We start from the raw sequence: 25,046 nt of genomic DNA on the forward strand, positions 1-25,046 counted from the left end.
TGTCCCTACAATTATAATTTTTTAATTGTAGGCTAAGGGGTAAAACGGTAATTCAGCTGTTGATGGAACAATTGCCGGCTGTGACAGTGTAGGCACAGCCTACACTGTCCAGCGTGCAGGCTATTTTTTTTTTTTTTTTTTTTTTGAAAAAGTTGGCAAAAGTGGGGCTTTTGGGCTATTTTATGGAAATAGGCTACAATAGCCTCGTTTGAGGCTTCCCAAACAGCCCTGTAGTAAAATTATAAATAGCAAATTTATGATGTGCATCCTAAAGTTAAAAATGATAATGTTATGACATTTTATAATTTTTGTTATGACGTTTTGAGATTTTGTTATGACATTTTTCAGTAAAAAAAAGTTATGACTTTTGTAGTAAAAAAATTATGGCATTTTAAGTTTAAATAATGAAATTTTGTAAAAAAATTATGAAAAACATATCATATACACCTTTTTTAAGGTGCACATCGTAACATCTCCATTTTTTTAAAAAAAATTTATTTATTTATTTTTTATTGTATTTGGTTCAGGCAATAGCCATGGTTGCTATGCATATCCATTTTCTTGATCTTAGTTTTTAGTGGTAACATGGAAAAAAAAAAAAAAAAAAAAAAAACGAGAAATTGGACAAATGTTGGCTATATTCACTTCACCGTTCGATTGGTTTTTCGTATCATCACGGTCTATTCGACTTCCTCGCAAAGGGTTTTCCTCTATTCAACGCTCTGTTTCGTATATCTTGGTAATCTCTAAATCTAATTCCCCGTATAAAAATAGTATGGCTTTGCGAATCGCTTTACATCGATTTCAATTTCAATCCCTCACTTAGTTCATTCCTTTTTTGTTCTAATTAATCTTCTCAACGCACTATAATACATACATGTATTCTATGTAGGGATGGAGTTATTCAAATCATAAAATGAGACCAATGTTGTCTTGCGATTCTAAAAGGTACCCATGAACCTGCAATGTGGTTTGATTGTGTTTTCTAAACATTGCATGTGTAAAGCTGACTTGTTAATTGGTGTTTGCAAAGGTTCAAAACCTTGTGAGTTGTGTGCTTTATATTATAGTTCAGATAGTATAGATGTTTGTGCAATTTTTGGTGGGACTAGAAACAAAACATATTAAAAAATGGAAGCTACAATGTCGAATTCACATTACTAAGTATATATAAAGCAGATGCAGGAAAATGTTTTGTATAGAGACGTGAGGGCCAAGGCCTAGGACACATGAATGCCAAGAATTAATGTAATGGGTCTGTTGATTTATTTGTTTAGAATCTAGTAAGTTTTAACTTTTGTGTAACACTTACTAATTAATTAAGTATTGCACAGGCGTTTCTTGACTACCTTTATCCACTTCATAGCCTAAGCTAATAGTGAGAATCCATTGAAGTCCAATAGGTGAGGGTTGTGGCTATGATAGATAGAAGAAAGTATGCACAAGTCCAGTAATGTGCTTTTGCTGTTAATCATGTTTGGTTACAATTCTTGCCAAAGCAACTGAATAGATAGACAAATTAAGCCTAACACAAGTTTATCTAGAGGGGGCGAGAACGGGAAGGACATAAGACTCTTTTGTTAACAAAATCGTAAGTTGAACTTCTAACTCTTAATTTTTATATGTGGAAACAACTTTATTGCATGGTTAGGACCAGCCAAGCGGGTCTACTTTGGAAGTGATGCTAACAGAATTAATCACATTGGTTTGTGGTCTTTGATTCAAAAGTTGGTGTGCAGCACGAATGTTCAGTTTGTGTATAGTTGTTTGTTATTTCACTCTAGCTGATATTCGGCTTTCAGATATTGGAGATACTAGTTCTTCTGAGTGAAGACCAACAAACTACTACTGCTCGATAAATGGCTGCATCATCTCCCACGTTCGTCACAACCCTGCTAAAGGTTTCTGTTGTTACGGAGCTGGTGTTTCTAGGAAATATAGCAATGAAAGAAGGGTAATTGAGATCGGTGGGATTTTGGTTGCAACTCCACTGATTTCTTTTGAGGACAACACTCATTTGCTTCTTATTGTAGCCAAGACGGCACAAGAAGTCAACATAATCTTGAAAACCCACGTCGTAGATCAACCCAGGATCCATTGCTTTGTTTGGATTGACATGGCCAACCCCGAAGTCTAGAGGTGTGGCAGGCAGTCCAGTTAATTGGTCTTTCAAGGCTATGTTTGTATTGTCAAGTGTATTTGCAGTGGTCATGATAGCTGATCGGATGGCTGCAGGGCTCTAATCATGGTGGATGGCCTTTAGTAACGCTGTAACTCCTACAACATGGGGAGTTGCCATTGATGTCCCTGAGATGAATCCATAATCAGTGACCATATTATAGTTGCATACTTTGAAATTTTCCTTGTTGGGTACAACTGCTGCCAGAACATCTTGCCCTAGAGCGAGGATATCTGGTTTTAGAACACCTGGGTTAATTGGATTAGGTCCTCTTGAAGAAAAAAGGCTACTTGAGGTGCTGGTTTTGTCCCCAAAGTTGTTATCACGAACTTCATGCACTTTACCTTTGCGTTATTTTCACTGGTTACGTACTCCTTTACTGAAGCCCCATAAGTAGTATGCAGAACCACGCTAGGAATGAAAAACTGGGCAAGAATGTAGTACTGTGGATCTGAAGTCACCATGTCTCCCACAAATATTCTTGCATATCCACCTGCCCTTTCAACTTCCTTCATCCGTCCAAATATGTCAATGTTGGGGCTTTTATCACATAGGACTGCCTTTCCGGCAATCTTTTCTGAATCCAAAGCTGAAACATTGCATATTGCTTTGCTTAGGTTGCCTTTCCCATAATAAATAGATGTGTTGGTAATGTAAACACTCACTGGGAAGTATGATGTGCCTTCCATGGTTAACCCATTTTCTAGGTTTATTGATGCGACATTGTTTCGGTCAATTGTACCAGCACCTACTATGATGATCCATGGTGCTTCATTGAATGCTGTGTTCCGAGCCCCTTCATTTCCAGCAGCACAGACGATGACAATCCCTTTCTCTATTGCTGAAAGCGATGTAATGGCTATGACATCCTCAAAATAAGGTTGTAGACCGCCTGGAACTCCGCTTCGCACGTGAGGGCGTGAATTGTAGTTCTAGCTACTACAGTTCGGACTCCTGTCATGGTTCTGAATCTAATCTCACAAAGTGTAATGTAAGATTGGTAAATCACCAAACAGTCCAAATCCGACAAATCGTTTTGAAAAATTGATTTTAATCAAGAAGTGCCAAATATGGACTGCTTTGCTAGATTTTAGAGTTGCCACTTAAATATTTTGTTTTGGGAAATTTAGGAAACCCTGACTCGTGCCAAAGGCCACGTGTCTGCCATCACCAAAGTTTCCTCAGCTCGGAAACTTGGGTACGAGAGGGGAAGGTCCTTAAATGAGCACCCCCGCTCGCCCAATCAAAGATCGGCCTCTACTAACATGATATGTTGTTTTTGAAAACACATGCGTTCTTATTTCGGTTTATTAAACATCTTACTATGTGATGCGCACAACATAGAAGCATAGACTCAATCGCAAGAATTGGAACAAAATATCTCATGTTTATTTTTTGAAAATGGTTTGAAGTTGCTACCCTCAAGTAGGCTAAGACGCGGATTTGCCACCCTTAAGTGGGCTTAGAAAAACATGACTTTGCCACTCCCAAGTGGGCTTAAAACGTACATTTTGATGAATTGTTCCAATTCAAGCAATGAAGCCTTCATCCACAGGCATTCATGCAGTTATATCAAATAAGCACATAGCCTCATGGCAAGCATGCTATCATGGCAGTCACTTACACACATGCAAGGATGCTAAAGCATAAACACTTACAGTGTACTCCGAGCCAAAACAAAAGCTAGTTAGTAATCATGCATGATCCTAGCTATGTCAACAATGCCTAATGCAACGCATGCAAAAATGCAACTAAAATAGGCTCGACTATCTAGAATGGCATATGAATGCAACTTGATAACATGTATTCAAATTGGTATTGAAATACAATGTAGTTTGAATGATACGTCGAGCCCGGTGCATGCAAGACAAAATGAATGATGCACGCATGCAAACATGAGGATGCTAATTGAAACATGCCCTAAACTAACCATCGAAAGCTGGTAAATAAAAGGAAGAAAGAAATGGGGTTGGAAGACATGCATCACACATACGCACATTTATTACAGCATTGTGCCCTCTCGATGGAGGGTCCGAATAAATCAACTAACTAGCTACGCTAAGCTAATTAATTACAAACCGAAACTAATTAACTAACAAGTTAACTAATTACAAACGCAAATGAATAGCAAAGTGCATTAACTACTTAAGTACAGAACCAAATAGTTAACTAGCTAAGCAAAACAGTTAAAAGGAGCCTCGGGGCGAGGGGTGTATGCATGCTCGGTCGGCTTTGCTAGGAAATCCACTACTGTGCCTCGTGATGCCTCTGTTTGCACTCTTTTGGACTTCTGAAAATTGTGCCGACTTCTGAAAATTGTGCCAACTTCCAAGATACTTCTGATCCACCTTAAGAGCATGCTGAGGGATGGTCGGCTAAGAGGAATGGCCATCGGCCAGAGTTTATGGCTATCGGCCAATTTTGATAGCTGATCGGCAGACTTTGTGGCCGGTCGGCAGCTTTGATGGCCGGTCGGCCACTGCTTCCTGCAATTTCTCCTTTTGCTGTAACAGAGCACAAACAGAGGCATGACAGTGTATTTGCATGGTATGTGTGCACAACCACCCTCCCTATCATTTCTCAAACTCAAGGGAGTGCGGTACTCGACTCTCGGGCCACCAATCATGCATCTTAATGCATGATGACCAAAAAGCCAAGTTTGCACAAGTCAATGTCAATGAATGCAAAAATAATACATAGGACTCGATGAACCTCCGCCTTATCATACATGATCAAAGGCGTCGGTGACCTAAGGAATGAGGCACCTTCATCACTTTGAGTATGAAACGTCCCTCGTTCCTCGTGTTTGGATTAACGTCCAATCCAAACACAATGCAATGCAACACACATGCAAACACAATGCAAGTAAAGAGCATCGTTCAAGAGGCATGCAACACAATGCTCAATGGACTTAAACCACATATGGACAGACCTAAGAGGGTCCAAAACAGTGGCGAACACACCAAAAACTTAGGCACAAAAGGGCCAAGAACACATGCTCCTGTGATGGCTCATCAACTAGGCATAAGGGTCAACTCTTAAAAGCACTTAAAGAGTGAAAAATATAGAAGTGTGACAACACCATATGCTCTGAAATATTATTCCAAATGATGCCAAGACATGCAAATACCTCAAGTCAAGAATGCAAGATACCTCAAAACTCATAGCTAGTCAAGGCATTAACACCATAGCTATACAAAGCAAGCCTCAAAAGGTCAAGAACAACCAAAACAGTCCTAAAGCATGTCAAAATAATGCTAAAACATGCATGGAGTATAGCCAAGACAAGCTAGCATGGTAAGCCAAAAACAACAAGCATGCAAGGCCAATGAGCATGGTTACACTACAAGTGTAAGGAGCAAATGAGGGATGCTCTAATCAACCAAAAATAGAGTTGTATCATGGCAAAATAAGACCCAAAATACATTGATATGGCAGCCCAAAAGCTTAGGCCAGATGGCATACATATTGGCTCATACTTAAGGCATAAAGCACCAACCCTCCAAAGCATTGAAAGAGTGACACATGTGAGTGTATGACAATGAAAATGCTCTGAAATCATATACCAAATGATTCTAAATCATGCAAATGGCCCAAGCAATGCATTCTAGTGACTTGGAAACTCAAAGTTAGTGAGCAAGAATGCACTACGGTTATACAAAGCAAGGCATGCATGACCAAAATAACTTAAAACAGAGCTTAATCGTGGAAAAACATGGGTAAAAGCTTGCTGGAGTTGAGCAAAAATCATGCTAGAATGATGGTCCAAAGCATGATGCATGTTAAGCTAGTGAGTGGAATTGCACTACAAGTGCAATGAGCATGCAAGAGGCAATTGAACCAAACCAAAATAGAGCTAAGGCATGCTAAAATAAGGCCTAAGACATGCTGAAATGGAGCCTCAAGGAGGTAGAAAAACATGCTACTTTGATGAGCCATCAACACAAGCAAACAAGATACAAAAGGGGGGGGGGGACCACCCCCACCTATTTGGAGCCTCAAAACACACTTTCCACCACTGAAATTCCTCTGGAATTCAGTGGTTAAAAGGCCAAGAGAAGGTGATCTCAAAGGCCTAAAGAGATGATATAAAACAAAGCAAAATAAGGCACAAAATGGGGTAGACCACCCCCAACTCCAAAGAGGACTTAAACAAACATTTCAAACACTTGAAAATGAAGCCTTTTGAAGTTTAAAGTTAAGCCAAAAGAAGCATGCAAAGATGGCTAAGTACTCAAGCAAAACAAAGCTTAAAAGAGGATATGGGACTCACCCTTGAAGAACAACAAAACCAACAGCTTTTCTGAGCCAAAACCAACCTTAGGATGCTAAAACAAGTCCTATGGAATCTCAGCTCCAAGGTCAAGAGGTTTGGCTAAGGGGTTGTAGGCAAAATGAGTGAAGAACACTCACTTTCAAGCAATATATATATATATATATATATAGAGAGAGAGAGAGTTCTTGAGAGAGGGAGAGATATATTTGATCTAATGCAAATTTTCAGAACCTCTAGAAAGGGAGAGGGACCTCCCCTCTTATAGAAATCCAAGTCTCAAGCTTGTTGAACAAGCTTGAGGCTTGTTACAATCCCTCCATACACCTGTATGGAGGATGAGTTCTGTGCTCACCAGCTGGCACACTTGCCAAAAAAATATCTGCAAAAGTAATTAAAAAGGCCTTGGCCAACAAACATGGCCGACCGGCCATCAAAGGTGCCAACTAGCCACCACTGATGACCAATGGAAAGAAGGAATGGCCGATGGGCAGGGGGCCTGGCTGATGGGTTGGAGGGTTGGCCAAAAGGCCACCCCTTTCTCTCAGAAACAAAACCACAAGCTCTTGGTCCACAACCAAGCACAAAACAAGCAAGTTGAAAGGCTCCAAGGCAAGGCGCACAACCGAGACTTTCAGAAACTCAAAACGAACACGAGCATGGATGATCATCGAGTGTTCAAACGAAGACATCCAAGTCTTGAGGATGGTCAAAAATGGGGTGTCTATAGTTGCCCCTCTTTGACAGAACTAGGAAGTCAAGAAATGACGGGAGTGAATGTCAAAGCCCAGAGACGACCCATTTTTGACAAGGTCGAAGACTTAGACAAACATACAAGATAAGAATATGGATACGCCTGCAGGCTAGGGCAAAATGCAAATGATATGCACAATGCAGAACATAACTTATGATTATGCAAAGAGAGCTGTAATGAAGCATTTATGCAAATGTTATGCAAAGAAATGCTAAAGCAAACTCGTACACAAGCAAATAAGTACAGACGCCACGTGTGGGAATCACAGACCGAACTACATTTCATGCAGAAAGGATGTAAGAAAATTATGCAATCTTAGCGAACGAGTACGATAGATACAAAAAGCGAACGTGGTTTATAGACACACAAAGGTGGGTATGTGTGATAGATACACAAAACGAACGTGTGATAGATACACAAAGTGAGCATGCGTGATAGATACACAAAGTGAGCAAAGTGTGATAGATACACAAAGTGAGCAAAGTGTGATAGATAGATAAAATGAACGTGTGATAGATACACAAAGTGAGCAAAGTGTGATAGATACACTAAACGAACGTGTGATAGATACACAAAGGTGAGCATGTGTGATAGATACACTAAGTGAACGTGTGATAGATACACAAAGGTGAACATGTGTGATAGATACACAAAGCGAACGTGTGATAGATACACAAAGGTGAGCATGTGTGATAGATACACAAAGCGAACGTGTGATAGATACACAAAGTGAGCATGTGTGATAGATACACAAAACGAACGTGTGATAGATACACAAAGTGAGCAAAGTGTGATAGATACACTAAGTGAACGAAGTGTGATAGATACACTAAGTGAACAAAGTGTGATAGATACACGAAGCGAACGTGTGATAGATACACTAAATGAACAAAGTGTGATAGATACACTAAGTGAGCAAAGTGTGATAGATACACAAAGTGAGCAAAGTGTGATAGATACACTAAGTGAGCATGTGTGATAGATACACAAAGCGAACGTGTGATAGATACACAAAGCGAACGTGTGATAGATACACAAAACGAACGTGTGATAGATACACAAAGTGAGCAAAGTGTGATAGATACACTAAGTGAACGAAGTGTGATAGATACACTAAGTGAACAAAGTGTGATAGATACACTAAATGAACATGTGTGATAGATACACAAAGCGAACGTGTGATAGATACACTAAATGAACAAAGTGTGATCGATACACTAAGTGAGCAAAGTGTGATAGATACACAAAGTGAGCAAAGTGTGATAGATACACTAAGTGAGCATGTGTGATAGATACACAAAGCGAACGTGCGATAGATACACTAAGTGAACGAAGTGTGATAGATACACTAAGTGAACTGTGATAGATACACTAGACAAACAGTCTTAAACAAAACTTCTTTGAATGAACCGCACATCCAATATCGCCTGGTTGTGCCAACTTCAAATGAACCGTACATACAATATCGTGCATGAATGAGAAAGAAACTTGAAAGATACAATGCAATGGCATGAATGTCTTCTGCGAGACGAATGACAACAATGCACATGCAATGCAAGATAACCAATAGTGCATATTCAATGCCAGATAAACAACGGTGCATAGTGATGCGAGTAGAATGGTGTATAGCGATGCGAGTAGAATAGTGCATAAGAACGCAAGTGAAGTATGCATAACAATGCAAGTGGAGTGTGCATAACAATGCAACTGAGAGAAATGTATGTTCCATGCAACATTAAGACGCGCATTTCATGCCAAGGTGAGAAGTGCACATTCTATGCAAGCAAGGTTAAAACGTGTTCCATGCAATGTACATACTCTATGCAACGTAAACACGAATACCTATTTGACACAACGCGCATATGTTATGCAAACGCGATGATGCATGTCCGATGCAAAAGTGAGAGAGGCATATAACGAATGCAAACCTCGTGAATGTGATAAGAACACTGTAAAGCCACGCATTCAAAGATAATTTTTGAATCTAGCAATAGGCAAAAGGATACAAAAAAGGATACATCTTGTGCATATTGAGTGCCGCACACGGAAGACACGGTTCGAGGTCACCACGGAGACTGCTCAAGCTTCAAAAGTGTATTTTCTTGCACTTTCTTGAGAGATGAGGGTACAAATCAACAGAAAAACCCCAAACAAGGGCATTGGAGGTCCATCGGCCACAAGAGGAAGCCATCGGCCACCAGAAAACTTCATTGGCCAACAATTTGGCCGATCGGCCAAAAATGGCAGATTCGGGGCTGTTTTGTCCGTTTGCCTCGGGTCTTTAAGTATAGGGTTCCAAACCCTATTTTTTCACTTCTCCAAGGCCGAAAACCTTTCTTCTCTTGCTCTAGATCACTTTCCCCTTTAGATCCGTGCTTTAAACGCATTTCCCAACATCCCAAAAACATTTGATTCGTGAAACCCTCGTTGTTTTACACACTTTGAACCGATTGAAAAGTGCCTTCGGTGCTTCTTTCTTGATTTCCACCACTTGGGGTTTGTTTTCCCTGAGTTACCCTTGGTTTCCGTGCCCTCTTCCGAGGCTTGACATTTTCTTTCATTTTTCACCCCTCAGAGTTGACTTTCGGTTGACTCTTGGCATTCTTGCCCATTTTCCATACCTTCGACCATTTTCTCACTCTTCTCGAGATGGTAGATGATATTCCACAGGGTGGGGCTCCTCAAGGGATGGAGATGGATCCCGAGTTCGAGCCCTTGCCGCTCAGCATTCGGCCTTTCGACCCAGCGTCTTATCACCCTGGCGTACACGTACTGCCTCCCGATAGTATTCGCCAGTTTAGGAGCCTTGCGCGAGGTGCTCCGGAGGACCTCCTGCTACGCGAGCCGGAGTCACACTTATCTTATGGTGCCGCTGAGGTATACTCTTCCTCTTTACTTTCTGCAATGTAGGTCATATGTCTTGGATAGCCAATATTACTCTTCATACACATTTGTATACCGCATGCCTAGTTCATTCTGAGCACATTCATACATGATACTTCTGTCAACTCGAACACATATACACACTGTATTTTTACCAATTCTAAACACATGCATACACTATATTCCTGACACTGCTTCGCATCTGTTTATCTTGAACACAGGGAGATTCCCATGCCTTCCGGGGTTATAGGAACACCATCGCTCGAGATTGGTACATGGAGCTACCCGATGATGTTCGCCACATCGTCGATACGGCCGATTTTGGAATATTCTGCATGGGACTCTCGCGCCTCACTGCGAGTTGGCCTTTTCTAGGCGCCTTAGTGGAGAGGTGGTGGGACACCACTGATTCCTTCCTCCTTTCTACAGCAGGGGAAATGACGATGACTCCCTTCGACTTCTCCATGCTCACTGGCATCGGAGTAGGGGGTGATCCGATCCCTTTTGACACTGATATGGGCGAGTGGGATGTTGTCCAGATCTTTTTGCTCAGCATTCGCCCACCTCTCTCCCAACCAGGGTTCATGAGATATTCATGGTTCACTGACCAGTTCAGGGGACAGACGCCGATGACCCGCGAGGAGGTCGAGCATTACGCCCGGGGGTTCCTCATGTTCATGCTTGGCACTACTCTATTCGCCGACCGGGCGAACACCGTTGGCCTCTACCTCTTGAGCACACTGGTAGACGTGACTCGCATCCAGTGCTATGACTGGGGCGGCGCAGGCCAGGCCACACTGTATGGATATATGAGTTCCTTATCTCGTCGGAGTGGGCACCCGCTAGGAGGCTACTGGAGAGCCTGGGAGGTATATCTTTCCCTTCTGCTTTACAGTCCTGCTTTACATTATCTGTATGCCACACATACTGCATAACACACAATCTGCTTTACACCAGTTGTACACTGCACAAGACACTGCACATCATTCTCTGATTTCTGCTTTATCTGTATACTGCTTTACTGATAAACATACTCATCATTGCCCTTTCACATTTTGTAGTTGTGGGTATATGCCTACTTCCCGAGGCTTGCTCCAGAGCCGGAGGTAGAGATGCCCCCCATGGTTCCATATTCACATCGGTTCGATAGGAGATGCTAGTGGAGGCCGCGAGAGTCTTTCTCATTATTCCGTCGATATTTTGGCACTGTAGCCGCAACGGAGGTATTTTAAACCGTATAGTTCATCTGAGCTTTGCTTTATGTTGCACTTTCAATAGCAGATAACAACCTATATATCCATAATTTGTAGATCACCTGGCAGCCCTGGGCAGTGCTGCTTGACGCAGTTAGAGACCAGTATATGGGCGCTCCAGAGACTGCCCGATTTTGGGTTTTGCTTGAGGATCCGTTCTGTCGGGCATGGTACTTGGGAGAGCGCTTCTTGCGACAGAGCCTTGGTTTGCCTGAGCAGATAGTCCCGATGTCGCCTCCTTCGCACATGAGGCATACAGCGACGTACACTCCGCAGGAGATGACCGATTTCACGATCGGTTGGGATGCCGACTTTTTCCGGCTCGACGGTGACTACACCGTCTTCATTCAGACATACCTCATGCCACCTCTGGCCAGTGTTCACCGAGGTGAGAGAGAGAGAGACCTGCAGCCACAGTAGGAGGAGTGGGAGGATCGAGGACGACTCAGGCCCATGGCCGGAGGGGACAGAGGGCGGAGTGGCCAGACCTGCCCACCACCATGACATGCTGAGGATGGGCTGGAGAGACCTATTAGATTCCCATCGCTCCTCTTCTAACTGATCATGAGCTCGTCGGAGTTCGAGGCTTGACCCCGGTATATAATATACTTTTACATTTTGTACATTCATTTCATTTCAGTTGATATCCCGCAGATTACTAATTACCTCAACACTTTTGTAGGCTTCCATAGAGTACATTGGACAGGCTCTGGAGCTGTTGGCTTCGATGATGGGGATGCTGCAGAGGAGCATGGACCTGCTGAGTATTTACGGTGTTCCGATGAGTTCTTTTAACCTCCATACCAAAACCCTCTATAATCTGCCTTATACTGATTTGATGCATCATATTATCAATACTGCATTCGATACACCACACTCATATACCATTGACGGTACCGATACACTGTATCTTATATACTGGCCACGGTCCTCATACACTGCAATCATTCACCGCTCACGACATTCATATATTGCTCACAGAATTCATACACTGTAATCATATACTGCATTTGATACCATACTCAGCTTCGTATAGCATAACTGATGCATTTGCCACATTGTTCTTTTTAGGCCCCATTCCAGATACGAGTCACAGCGGGTGCCTCAGCGGGACCTTTAGTGCCTCCCCGAGCAGCAGGGGGAGCGGGACAAGGGACTCTAGCACACAGCCGGAGCAGAGTTGGGCGTGCTCATATCGGGAGTAGTTCACGGGTGCCTGCCCCAGATGATGATGAGTCTGACGAGGAGGCAATGAGTCCAGAGTCAGATTCTTTTTAGGATGGAGATGAGGCTGGAGATGGCTCGGGTTCAAACTTAGGCGGCGGAGCTGTCGGCGACAGTTCTGGGCCTTCATCGAAGAAGAGGACGATGAGGGATTCCCACTCTTGAGGCGACTGGCGCCGATTCAGATGTTTTGTTCTTGCTTTATTTCTCTTTTTTGCTGGTAGTTTTTGCACATTATACTGCCTCAGGCAGTTTTATTTTCTTCGAAACTTTGTACTTTTGCAAAAAGAAAACATGATGAAATGAAAACAGCTTTTTGATTGAAAAAGTGTTACATTTTACATTCTAAGCATCGCATCACACAGTGTGTAAGTAAGATTGAACTTTGTTTGAAAATTGCACACTCGAATTGCATTGCCTTAATCAGGTAGTGAACCAACTGACAATTGAAAGAACAAAATAACTCGATAAGCAAAACCAGGACTTGACATGCTAACCAAATGTGAATACAACTCGATAAGCAAGATAAGAACTTAACAATCAACACAAAATACAACTCGATAAACAAAAATACAACAACTCGATAAACAAATTGAAGTAACACAGGCGCGACTTCGCAAAATCGTCACCGAAAGGCATTTGAAGTAGAACAAGACATAAGTTCTCAACACTTCCAAGACATGGACAGCTCAGAGAACAAAGGAAGGGGCCATCGGCCAAGGTGGGAGGTCATCGGCCACCATAAAGAGCCATCGGCCACAAAAACTAGCCGATCGGCTACAAAGATGGTCGGTTGGCCATCAAATTGGCCGGTCGGCCATTAATGCAGAAAGTGCCCAGATTGTTAACACCTGTCTTCCACTTAACACCTTATCTTCTACAAAAGCCCCAGCTTCGTAGTTTCTCCATTTCAACTCAGTTTTTGCATCAAATGGAAGCATTTCTTGTCCAAAATCTCACAAATTGGATTGCTAACTTGGATGGCTTGGAAAAGTTAAATTTCTGGGGTTTCGAAATAAATGCACTATTCACGCTGAGCCGCACCCCGCTGCGTTTTCCGTTTCTCCATGCCGCGGCAAGGTGTTGGAATCCGGTAACTCATGTTTTTAGCTTTGGTGGACAAGAGATGTACCCCACTTTCAAAGATTTCCAGGCTTTGATGGAATCTCATCGCGTTGAAGAGATCTTGCCCCAATTCCGCTTCGGCCACATCCAAACCTTAGGACGGATGTGCGGGCTCACTTTGCATGACGCTCGGTCCTTGATTCGCGATGGAGAACTGGACATCCTGAGCCTGATTCGTCGATTTTCTGATGCCAGTGACCACGACAATCATCATTGGCAGGGTTTTCGACGACATGCGCTTTGCTTGTGCATGTTGTCTCATTTCTTGCTTGCCTTAGGCTCCGAAGGATCTAGCGTCTGTTTGATTGAGGTTGCCCAAGGCTTAAAAGAGGGCAAGAACTGCATTGCCATGACACTAGCTAAGACATTGATGGGTTTGGATGCTTTTCATCGCCGAGAGACGACTAGATTCGCGGGGAGTCCACTACTGCTGCAGGTAATGTTTCCCACCCTATCTCACATATATTTCTCACATCACTCGGCCCTCAGGCTCTGTTTTTCTCTCAAAACTCTTTTCTCACTTTTCTCTCTACATACACCTCTATATTCTTTAATCTCTCATTTTTCTTCCCTCCTCAGATATGGTTGATGGATAAGTTGAAGGTTGTGGACTCATGCCTAGCATATTCAGCTCGCGGCTATTTCTTCCGGCGACGTCTAGTCGATGCCCCTGATGAGGAATGGTGGTGCGAATAGATGTGCAGTCTGTCCGCTGTCAACATTGCTTGGCGCTGCCTTTGGCTCAATTTGCCGGCGATGAGTTACGGCATGTCTCGCCAGCCTGGGATTCAGTTGATTGGCCTGACACATTGTGTCTTTTACTTTCTGTTCCAGTTCCGGCGTTAGTTTGGCCACGACTAGACATGCCCATAAGAAGGGATAGAATACCTTGTCGCATTTCCAGTCCGAGGTGCACAGCTAGCTCGATATGCCACAGCATGGAGGATGAGAGAGCTTCTGGCCCCCGCTCCCACTTTCAGTTGCACCCTCTCTAATGAGTGCATAGCTTGGCTTGATGAAGAGGCGCAGTTTGGGCCTACTTTGGCATCAGAGGCTTCCACAAGCTCTGGGAGGGGATGCAGGAACACCTGACTATGCCCCAAGCTTATTGCTTTAATCAGTACTTTCAAGTTTTCTTTATGAATGTAATAAAAAACAACTTCAATTTGTATTCAAGAGTAGGAGAACTCTGTACTGAAATCAATGTAATGGAAGGTTGTGGGTACTGAAAATTTTCCGTTTGGTCCAAAAATGGTCTAAGTCGTAAAAAGATTAATTTGAGCAAAATCAACTTTTATTATAACTTTTCAAAACTATTTTCGATATGGATCACAACTGGACACGCCCAAGATCTATCACTGAGATGTATAACCCCGGATCCAATCAACTGAAAAGTTGCCCCTAGTCTGAATAACACTGCACTGGAGATCACAACCGAGCCCTTGAATGCAGAATAGACAAAGATGACTAATATGATCACATGGACAAAGTTGATTTGGAAGTGTTTATGGCTGGACTTCAGAATGAAGTTGCCTATGTATCCCGAAGATGGGAATCAAGCCTTACGTAGTTCGGTTCAGGTTCACTCATGTATTAACACTCTCCTTTTGCGCTCTAACTTTTGCCAAGGCCGCCCTTTTTGGGTTTTCAACCTTGCGAGCTCAATTTTTATTATTTCAAAATTTTCATGCTCTAACTTTTGCCTAGGTCACCCGTTCGGGTTTTCGGCCTAGCGAGCCACTCAGGGATAGTATTTCTTAAACTTGTCCATGTTGATCGGCTGGGAGAACTCAAGGCCATCTAAATCCATAAGAACAACAGCTCTACCCGACCAGATAGACTTGATGATGTAAGGGCCAGTCCAATTGGGTTTGAACTTGCCCCTAGGGTCGTGGATAGGAGCTCGGTTGTCTTTGAGCACTAGATCCCCCTTTGTCAAATTCCTGGACTTAACCTTCTTGTTGAAAGCCCTAGCAATTCTTCGTTGATAACCCTGGACGTGATACAGTGCTTTCAGCCTTCTTTCATCAAAGAGCATGAGTTCTTTGAACTTGCTTTGCTGTCAATCTGCCTCAACTATCTGGCATTCAGCCAATACCCACAATGACGGAACCTCAACTTCGATAGGCAGAACAACCTCCATCCCATAAACCAAGGAATACGGAGTTGCCCCAGTAGAAGTTTGAATTGAAGTCCGGTAGCCCCAAAGAGCAAATGGCAGCATATCTGGCCAGTCCCTGTAGGTTTTCACCATCTTCTGCAGAATGTGCTTGATGTTCTTGTTGGCGGCCTCAACTGCTCCGTTGATTTGCGGTCAATATGTAGATGACTTATGGAAAGCCACGTTGTACTTCTCCAACAAGTCAATCACCTCCTTCTTGAAGTGGGAACCATTATTCGAAATAATCTCATTCGGGACCTCGTAGCGACAGATAATGTTGTTTCTGATGAACTTAGCGACATACGATGCCTTCAACACCGTGTAAGATTGGGCCTCAACCCACTTCATGAAGTAGTCTATCACTACCAGAATGTACCCATGCCCGTTGGACCCCTTCGGAGTGACAACTCCAATTACATCAATCACCCAGACTAAAAATGACCACAGCGAAGTCATGTTATACAGCTTCGACGGCAGAATGTACATGCGGTTTGCATGGATCTGACATTTGTGGCATCGCCGGGCAAAGCCAATACAATCCTCATCCATGATTGACCAGTAATAACCCTGTCTAAGGATCTTCCGGGCTAGCATCACCCCGCTCATGTGCGCACCGCACTCTCCTCCATAGATAGCCTCCATCAGGTGCTTAGATTCTTCAGCATCTATGCGCAACTTTTGCATCCCGAGATAACCCCTCTTGTACAGTTTACGCTTGCAGACGATGAACTGAGCGGCCATTCTTCAGATTATCCTCTTATCTTTGGTATTTGCCTCTGGTGGATACACCTCCTTTTCCAAGAAGTTCCAGATGTTGTAATACTAGGGATTCTCATCTTGTACCTCATCTATGGCAGCAATCAGCTCGTAGGCCGGCACGAATTTCTGTTCAATGATGATCGGATGCATCCGGACTCCGAAAGGGATGTCTCTCATAGAAGATAAAGTTGCTAATGAATCAGCGAACCTGTTGTTCTCTCTTAACAGATGAGCGAAGTTCAGTTTCTCAAACTGAGGAATCAGAACGTCCAAGGTTTGGTGATAGATTCTCATATTTTCTTCTTTAACTTTCCAATCTCCTTTAGCTTGAGATATAACAAGGTTTGAGTCCCTGATGACATCCAATCGTTTTGCCCCTAGTTCCAGGGCGGCTTCTAATCCAGCAATACATGCCTCATATTCTGCCTCATTGTTCGACACTTTGAACCGGAGTTTGAATGCTAAAGGTATGCGGGAATTGTCGGATGCTATCAACAACACCTCTATCCTATACCCGTATTGGTTTGACGCTCCATCAAAGTACATCGTCCAAGTCTCTTCTTCGACATACAGAATGGCCTCGTCTGGGAACAGATACTCAACTACTTCATCCCCTTCGATTGGGTGGTCGGCTAGGAACTCTGCTATCGCTCTCCCTTTCACTGACTTGCGCGTCATGTACTTTAGATCGAATTTGGAAAGCAGAAGCAACCAACTGGCTAGCCTACTTGTAAGTGCTGGTTTCTCGAAGAGATATTTGATGAGATCTAATCTCGAAACCAGCATTACAGAGTGAGCTAACAGGCAGTGCCTCAGCTTCCTGGTAGCCCATACCAAGGCCAGACAAGCCTTCTCTAGCGGAGTGTAGTGGGTCTCGTAGCCCAGCATTTTCTTGCTCAGGTAGTAGATAGCCTTCTCCACTTTATCCTCAGACTCCTGTGCAAGCATGCAGCCCATTGTGGTTTCAAACACTGATAGGTACAGAATCAACGGTTTCCCCGGCTCAGGCAGTGACAACACGGGTGGGTTCCGTAGATACTACTTGATCTGCTCAAAAGCAACTTGGCATCATTGGAACTTCTTTCCTTTCTTCAGGAGACCAAACAGTCGTTCACAAGTCAAGGTTAATTTTGCAATAAACCGTCTTATGAATTGCACTTTACCCAGAAAGCCTCGCACCTCATTTTCAGTCCTCGGTGGTGGCATTTCTAAGATGGACTTGATTTTGGAAGGATCGACTTCGATACTCCTTTGTGTGATCAAGAACCCCAGCATTTTCCCTGCTGTAACACCAAATGTGCATTTATGAGGATTCAGCTGCAACCGATACTCTCTAATCCGTTGGAAGAATTTCTGCAAGGCGGTGTAGTGGCCCTCTCTTTCCTTGGACTTGACAATCATGTCGTCCACGTACACCTTAACCTCTTTATGGATCATATCGTGTAAAATTGTGGTCGCAGCCCGTTGATACGTAGCCCCAGTAGTCTTCAGCCCAAACGGCATCACCTTATAACAATAGGTTCCCTACGGGGTAGTGAAAGCAGTCTTCTCTCTGTCTTCGGGTGCCATCAAAATCTGATTGTAGCCTGAAAACCCATCCATGAATGAGAGCAGCGCATGCCCAGCAGTGAAGTCCACTAATTCGTCGATATGCGGCAGAGGAAAGGCGGCTTTCAGACTGGCTTTGTTCAAATCCCTGAAGTCCACACATACCCGTATTCTGCCATCCTTCTTCGGCACTAGAACTATATTGGCCAACCAACTAGGGTATTCAGATGCCAACAGGAACCTTGCGTCAATCTGCTTGGAGACCTCTTCTTTGATCTTCAGAGCCCAGTCTGGGCGAATCCTTCGGAGCTTCTGCTTAACAGGTCAGGCCTCTGGGTCCAGAGGGATTTGGTGCTGTACAATCTCTGGATCGATTCCAGGATTGTCTTCGTAGGACCATGCGAAAACATTTTTGAAATCTTTTAATAAAGCGACTAAGCGCTTGCGCTCCTCCAAAGACAATGTGGACCCGATCTGGACCAGCCGCGGGTTCTTTTCAGTACCAACATTAATTATGGTGATTTCATCAACCAAAGGTTTTACAAACCTCTCCTACTCTTGATCAATCAAACATTGTAAAACCGGAGGAATTTCTTCCTCGTCGTTTTCATCAAAATTTTGAAAGTCTTGATTAATGCAATAAATTAAAGGCACATAAAAGTACTCAGAAGCCACAGCCGTACTATTCTCATTAATAACATCCAGTCTGCCTAATTCCTCTGTAACAACAGACTCAAAGGAAAAAGAAAAAGACGACCTGGACAGGACAGTGGCATTCGGGTTATCACCCTTAAGAATACCGAACTCAGACTCAGACGAGCTGGAACCTGATTCTGACTCCACAGACTCGGTGGAATCAGATTCCGGCTCACTACCTGACCCGGTGCTGCTCGATAAAAATCCCTCATCATATTGCCAGATGAGGGAGGGTGCGATGGATGCATCCAGAATGTTTGAAGATGGGCTCACAGCCGCTTCACTCCTGATCATAGAAACTAAGAAGTTATTCCCCAAGCACTCCAGTACGATCTGAGGATTTGCGAGGAGACAAGCCAGTGCTACCCCCATCTCAATTTCTGTGCTCTCATAATCCTCCTCCTTGCACTGCTTAGCCTCAGTTGGTGGGTCTGTCTGCTTTTTGGCAATTTCATCCCCGGATAACTTCAAGTCAAAGAAAATCTCAAATCCCGGCAAGTGCCGCCTCTCTGCATTTAGCCATGGCTCTGGAAAGCCGCAGAACGGGAAGTCTTCCCATTCTTGGACAAAGCATCTGTTCAGGGTCCCCTGGATAGGTCAGTGCATTAACTCATAATGCTTCCCGGCCTGCTTTGCCCTGGCTCTTCCGGCCATGTCTTTTCCTTTCCTCACCCAATCCTCTTTGGTAGGCAGATAACCTAAGCCATAGGTATATGGGTTATGCGGCATTTCGGCCGATACTGCAACGCCCTTCTGGCCACTTCGTCCTAATCCCATCTCAGGCATGTGTTGAAGCTTGTTCACAAGGTAAACAGATTATGCACTAACGTATAGCCCCTCATCAACAGCTATAATATTCTCTACAACCCGAGCCTCGGCTAGGGTGAATCCTGATAAAAACACATCTTCCACACATGCTTAATCTCCAGAACTGGTGTAGAAACCTCTGGCGGCGGATGGATTGAAGAATTCCCAAAAATGATTGCCACCCCCTTTCTGTGGGGGTATTTCAGTATTTGGTGCAGGGTGGAAGAGACAGCCTTTACCTGGAGCAGCCACGGCCGCCCTAGAAGTAGATTGAAGGTGGCCGGGACATCCAAGACATGAAAATCAATATCCTGTTGCCCTGGACCAACTTGAGTTCGAATCTGTACAGTTCCCATCGCCTCCCGGCTAGTATTATCATAGGCCTGTATCACCTGGGCTGTAGGCACAAAATCCGCGGGCTTCAACCCAATAACATATGCCGTTCTCGACGGACACACGTTGATAGCAGATCTTGTGTCAACAAGGACCACCGGTATCTATTTTTCTCTACACTCGATAGAGATGTAGAGCGGTTTGTTATGATCTGAGCCCTCATGCGGCAGTTCCTTGTCAGTGAAGGTCAATGTCGGGAAAGCTCCTCCCGAGAAAACCAACCTTACCAACTGCTCAGGAGTTGTGTCGATTGAAAGTTTAGCCCTGTCCATTGCAGAAAGGACAGCTTGTCTATGAACTCTTGAGGCCATAAGCAGTCCCCAGATGGAGATGTCTGCTTGAATTTTCTTAAGCTGTTTCAGTACAGCCTTCTCCTCGACCAGTTTTTCTTTCTGCCTCTCTGCTTCTTTGTCCTTCCCGGACGCCTCCAGCTGATCCAAGTGTGGGGGCTTGAAGTACCGCCCACTTCTAGTTATATGGTCAACCTCCTCAACATACCAGGTATCATCCGGTTGGTTCTGCCCCTAATCTTCATCAGTGTGGGCAAGACGTAAGTTGTCATCTTCCCACCACATCCCGTCGGCAACCGATAGACAGCTGTTCGGTCCCGTTGCAACTGTTTCTGTGCGCATAGCACATTCCATCCCCACAGGGGCTTTGGCCTTCCTAGCCCTCTCAAGATCCTCGATCTTTTCTTGCTCAAGACGCTTCAATGCAGCCTTCTGTTTAGTGCCTACTATACTCAAACTGCCCGGATCCCGAGCAAAATTCTTAGCACCGGTTCTCTTCGGCGATGCTTCTTGTTCATCGGTCATTTCGGCCACTGCTGATGTTCTCATTCCTGACGGTCCCTGTTCTGGCTGAGGTGTCTCAACAACATCTGGCTCGTCACTGAGCCACCCTGTATTTTCTGCTGATCCATCCAGATCAAACCAGTTGACAGTTACGTCCCTCGGATCTTGTTCATTGAAGAACTGAAGGTTGGCAATGTCCTCTTCCAGCTCTGTTAGGTCATCTAACCCCTGACTAGGTCCATCCTCCTGAACCACACTGATCTCTGTCCCAACTGGCAACTCTACCCTTAGCTTAGCCTGGTCTGTTGATGTGATGTAACCACTCGGGTTGTACGCGAAGCTCGCAGACCCCTCAGGCTCTGAATCATCATTCCTATCTGCTTCCAAAGTCATCCCGGTTCTGTCTTCAATAGTCACCACCACCGGTTCAGGTTAGGTTAGGGAGGTGCTCAACATGCACAAGTCTGTGCTGTCTGGGATGAATACCTCAGGCTTGGGTAGGTGGGAAGGTGTGATATATATGCTTGGGTCATATGGAATGGCTGCGATTTGGATCAGGTTGATGTGTTTGGAAGGTAGAGCTTGGTTATGTGGTGGGAGTGGGTTGGTGGTGACATTTGGCTTTTGTGGTGGAGCAATCACCTTGTTGTCGATGAGATCTTGAATCTCATGACGAAGTCTGAAGCATTGGTCGGTGTCGTGACCATGCTGTTGGTGAAAGGCACAATATTTAGTCGAGTCATGCTTTGGAGGGAGAGGATCGGGTAGAGGCCGTTGTTCTAATGGTTTTAGATGTCCTTTCTTGAGTAGGACTCCCAGAGCTTTGGACAAAGGCATGTACAACGGGATGAAAACCCTCTTGCCTCGAGGTGGATAATTCGGAGTTTGGGGGTTTGAAGTGGAAGTACCAGCAAAGGGATTGGCTATTTTCGGAGTGGTGGTAGTGACCATGCCCACGTCAGAAGTTCTAACAGTTGTAGCCCTACTCGTGCCTGTATTCGAACTGTGGGTAAATGCCCTCTTAGGCTGCTCTCTCTCGTGGTCAATCAGACCCTGCTTCATGGCGTCCTCAATCTGTACCCCAATCTCGTGTAAATCCGCAAAGGTAGGAAGGGGTAAGACGATCATTTTTTGCATTAGCTTGGGTTGGAGGTTGCGCACAACCATCCGTATTTGATCCTTGTCGACCAGCCTGATGGTCATCATAGAAGCTTTGGCCCTCCAACGGGTTACAAAGTCAGAGAAGCCCTCTTTCGGCTCCTACCTGGTTGTCTCGAGATCACGAGTAGTGATCTCGATCTGCATGTTATAAGAGTATTGAGCTATAAAGGCCTCAGCCATCTCCTCCCAACTTCTTTTGACAGAGTCCTCCAGCTTTGCATACCAAATAGCCGCAACACCCGACAGGGTCCGGCCGAAGAGGGAAAGCTTTTGTAATCTGGAGAGGCCCATTGGCCTTAGGATATTTGAGAACAGCTGCAGGTGTACCATGGGATCCCCAGAATCGTCAAAACAGTCTTTATGCGACATCTTGAACCGGTTCGACAAAGTCACCGTTGAATCGGTGTATGCATCCTCTATGTCCGGTATGGAATTAACGCCTTGAGCTTTTTTGAACAGCTTTTCTAACTTGCTCACTTTCAGCGCTGTTGGATCCACCTCAAACTCAAACGGCGTATCCACTAGATTAGTCGGTGCTTTGGACAGCTGAGGTAGGATTGGGGGTGGAACTGGCCTTGTTGGGACGTCCTTATTTTCCTGGACGTTTGTAGTCTCCTCGAGTATTAGAACTCTAGGTGGGGGTGGATGCGAAGCAGATGCTCCGGCTTGCTGTGGTTGTTGCTGTTGCTGAAGTCTGGCAATCAGCTCTGTCTGTTGAGCCACAACCTCTGCCTGACGCGTGGCAAACTTTGCTTGGCGGGCAACGGGATAGTCTCTTGGAGCTGATACATCATATCCTCCATACTTGCCATAAGATGCTGATCTGACTGAACAACAGGTATATCTCTCTTTGCAGTAGATACGGAAACCTCAGCCCGATTATTCACTGGTGGGGTGGATAAGGACTGCTGATCTGGTAACCGCTATACTGATGAACTGTGCCTAACTGACCTCCGTCTAGTAACTGGGGGTAATGAAAGGAACACTACTTGCCCGTCAACTAGATCCTCAGATCGATAAAGCCTTCGACCTCTGGTCTAGAGTGCTCGGGGGATATCTGCCTTTTCGGAAGCAATTGTGCTATACTACCTTGCAAAAAGATAAATAAAGCATAATAAGGAAACAATAAGCAGAAAAACGGACAGCACTTTGGCTTAAATTAAGACAACACACAGTTGACATTGTAAGCTGAACACACTGTTCTCAATACTGATCATTGTTCCAAATCACTGCCTCAGATCTGATACCCTCAGGTAAAACTGATTCCCCCAAATACTGATGCCCGCAGGCCTGATACCCAGACTTGCAAACTGATACATGCATTCCCTGTAGAGACACACTCTAAAAGCACATAGCAAGCAAGTGAGAGCTAAAACACACCTATGAAGGGGTAGGGTTTCCCTGTCCTATCTTGTCAGGAGTTAGGGTTTCACTACGCACGTAGCGGTTTCAAACAACCTATAATCAGGTAAGCAATCTGTCATAGTTTGGAATGGTCACTATGGATTCTGATATGCACTAGGTCGAATGGTCAAAAAGGGTGCCTCGATAAGAACCGAGGTTTGTGTTCCAATCGTGGCAGAGCCTGTAACCGGTCAGCTTTAATGCACGTAGCCTCCGACAAACCGTTCAGGAATAGCAGATGGCAAACACAGTGTCCAAGGCGCACCAATGCAAATGCAATGCAAAAAGACACATAAGTGTAGACAAAACAAGATATCATGAGTTCGAGTCAAGTTCTCTAAATCCCCAGCAGAGTCGCTAGAAAATTGTAGACTGCCCAGAACTCCGCTCCGCCTGCGAGGGCGCGAATTGTAGTTCTAGCTACTACAGTTCAGACTCCCGTCACGGTTCTGAATCTAATCTCACAAAGTGTAATGTAAGATTGATAAATCACCAAAGAGTCCAAATCTGACAAATCGTTTTGGAAAATTGATTTTAATCAAGAAGAGCTAAATATGGACTGCTTTGCCAGATTTCAGAGTCGCCACCTAAATATTTTGTTTTGGAAAATTTAGGAAACCCTGACTCATGCCAAAGGCCACGTGTCTGTTATCACCAAAGTTTCCTCGCTCAGGAACTTGGGTACGAGAGGGGAAGGTCCTGAAATGAGCATCCCCGCTCACCTGATCAAAGATCGGCCTCTACTAACATGATATGTTATTTTTGAAAACACATGCGTTCTTATTCCGGTTTATTAATCATCTTACTATGTGATGCGCACAACATAGAAGTATAGACTCAATCGCAAGAATTGGAATAAAACATCTCATGTTTGTTTTTTGAAAATGGTTTGAAGTTGCTACCCTCAAGTAGGCTAAGACGTGGATTTGTCACCCTCAAGTGGGCTTAGAAAAACATGATTTTGCCACTCTCAAGTGGGCTTAAAATGTACATTTTGATGAATTGTTCCAATTCAAGCAATGAAGCCTTCATTCACAGGCATTCATGCAGTTATATCAAATAAGCACATAGCCTCATGGCAAGCATGCTATCATGGCAGTCACTTACACACATGCAAGGATGCTAAAGAATAAACACTCATAGTGTACTCCGAGTCAAAACAGAAGTTAGTTAGTAATCATGCATGATCCTAGCTATGTCAACAATGCCTAATGCAACACATGCAAAAATGCAACTAAAATAGGCTCGGCTATCTAGAATGGCATATGAATGCAACTTGATAACATGTATTCAAATTGGTATTGAAATACAATGCAGTTTGAATGATGCACCGAGCCCGGTGCATGCAAGACAAAATGAATGATGCACGCATGCAAACATAAGGATGCTAATTGAAACATGCCCTAAACTAACCATCGAAAGCTGGTAAATAAAAGGGAGAAAGAAATGGGGTTGGAAGACATGCATCACACACACGCACACTTATTACAACATTGTGCCCTCTCGACGGAGGGTCCGAATAAATCAACTAACTAGCTACGCTAAGCTAATTAATTACAAACCGAAACTAATTAACTAACAAGTTAACTAATTACAAACGCAAATGAATAGCTAAGTGCATTAACTACTTAA

The 25,046-nt window shown here is 44.1% G+C and overlaps 2 long non-coding RNA genes and 1 pseudogene across 2 annotated transcripts in view; 2 read left to right on the top strand and 1 right to left on the bottom strand.

The window, feature by feature from the left end:
- The first annotated feature begins 599 nt into the window (after positions 1-599).
- LOC145821253 (uncharacterized) overlaps positions 600-25,046 on the top strand; it is a 49,765-nt gene continuing 25,318 nt past the window's right edge. Inside the window, exons 1-2 of the long non-coding RNA XR_014363277.1 lie at positions 600-739; positions 893-948. This is a non-coding gene — a long non-coding RNA (uncharacterized LOC145821253). The remainder of the gene's footprint in view (positions 740-892; positions 949-25,046) is intronic.
- Positions 1,799-25,046, bottom strand: part of LOC114281986 (subtilisin-like protease SBT1.6 pseudogene) — a 47,445-nt pseudogene continuing 24,197 nt past the window's right edge.
- LOC145821254 (uncharacterized) lies at positions 10,267-12,910 on the top strand. Its single transcript, XR_014363278.1, has 4 exons — positions 10,267-10,958; positions 11,151-11,312; positions 11,400-11,938; positions 12,025-12,910. It is a non-coding gene; the product is annotated as an uncharacterized LOC145821254 (long non-coding RNA).

The sequence above is a fragment of the Camellia sinensis genome, chromosome 3 (genome assembly GCF_055761805.1).
Source record: "Camellia sinensis isolate YWXY chromosome 3, ASM5576180v1, whole genome shotgun sequence".
NCBI lineage: Eukaryota > Viridiplantae > Streptophyta > Magnoliopsida > Ericales > Theaceae > Camellia > Camellia sinensis.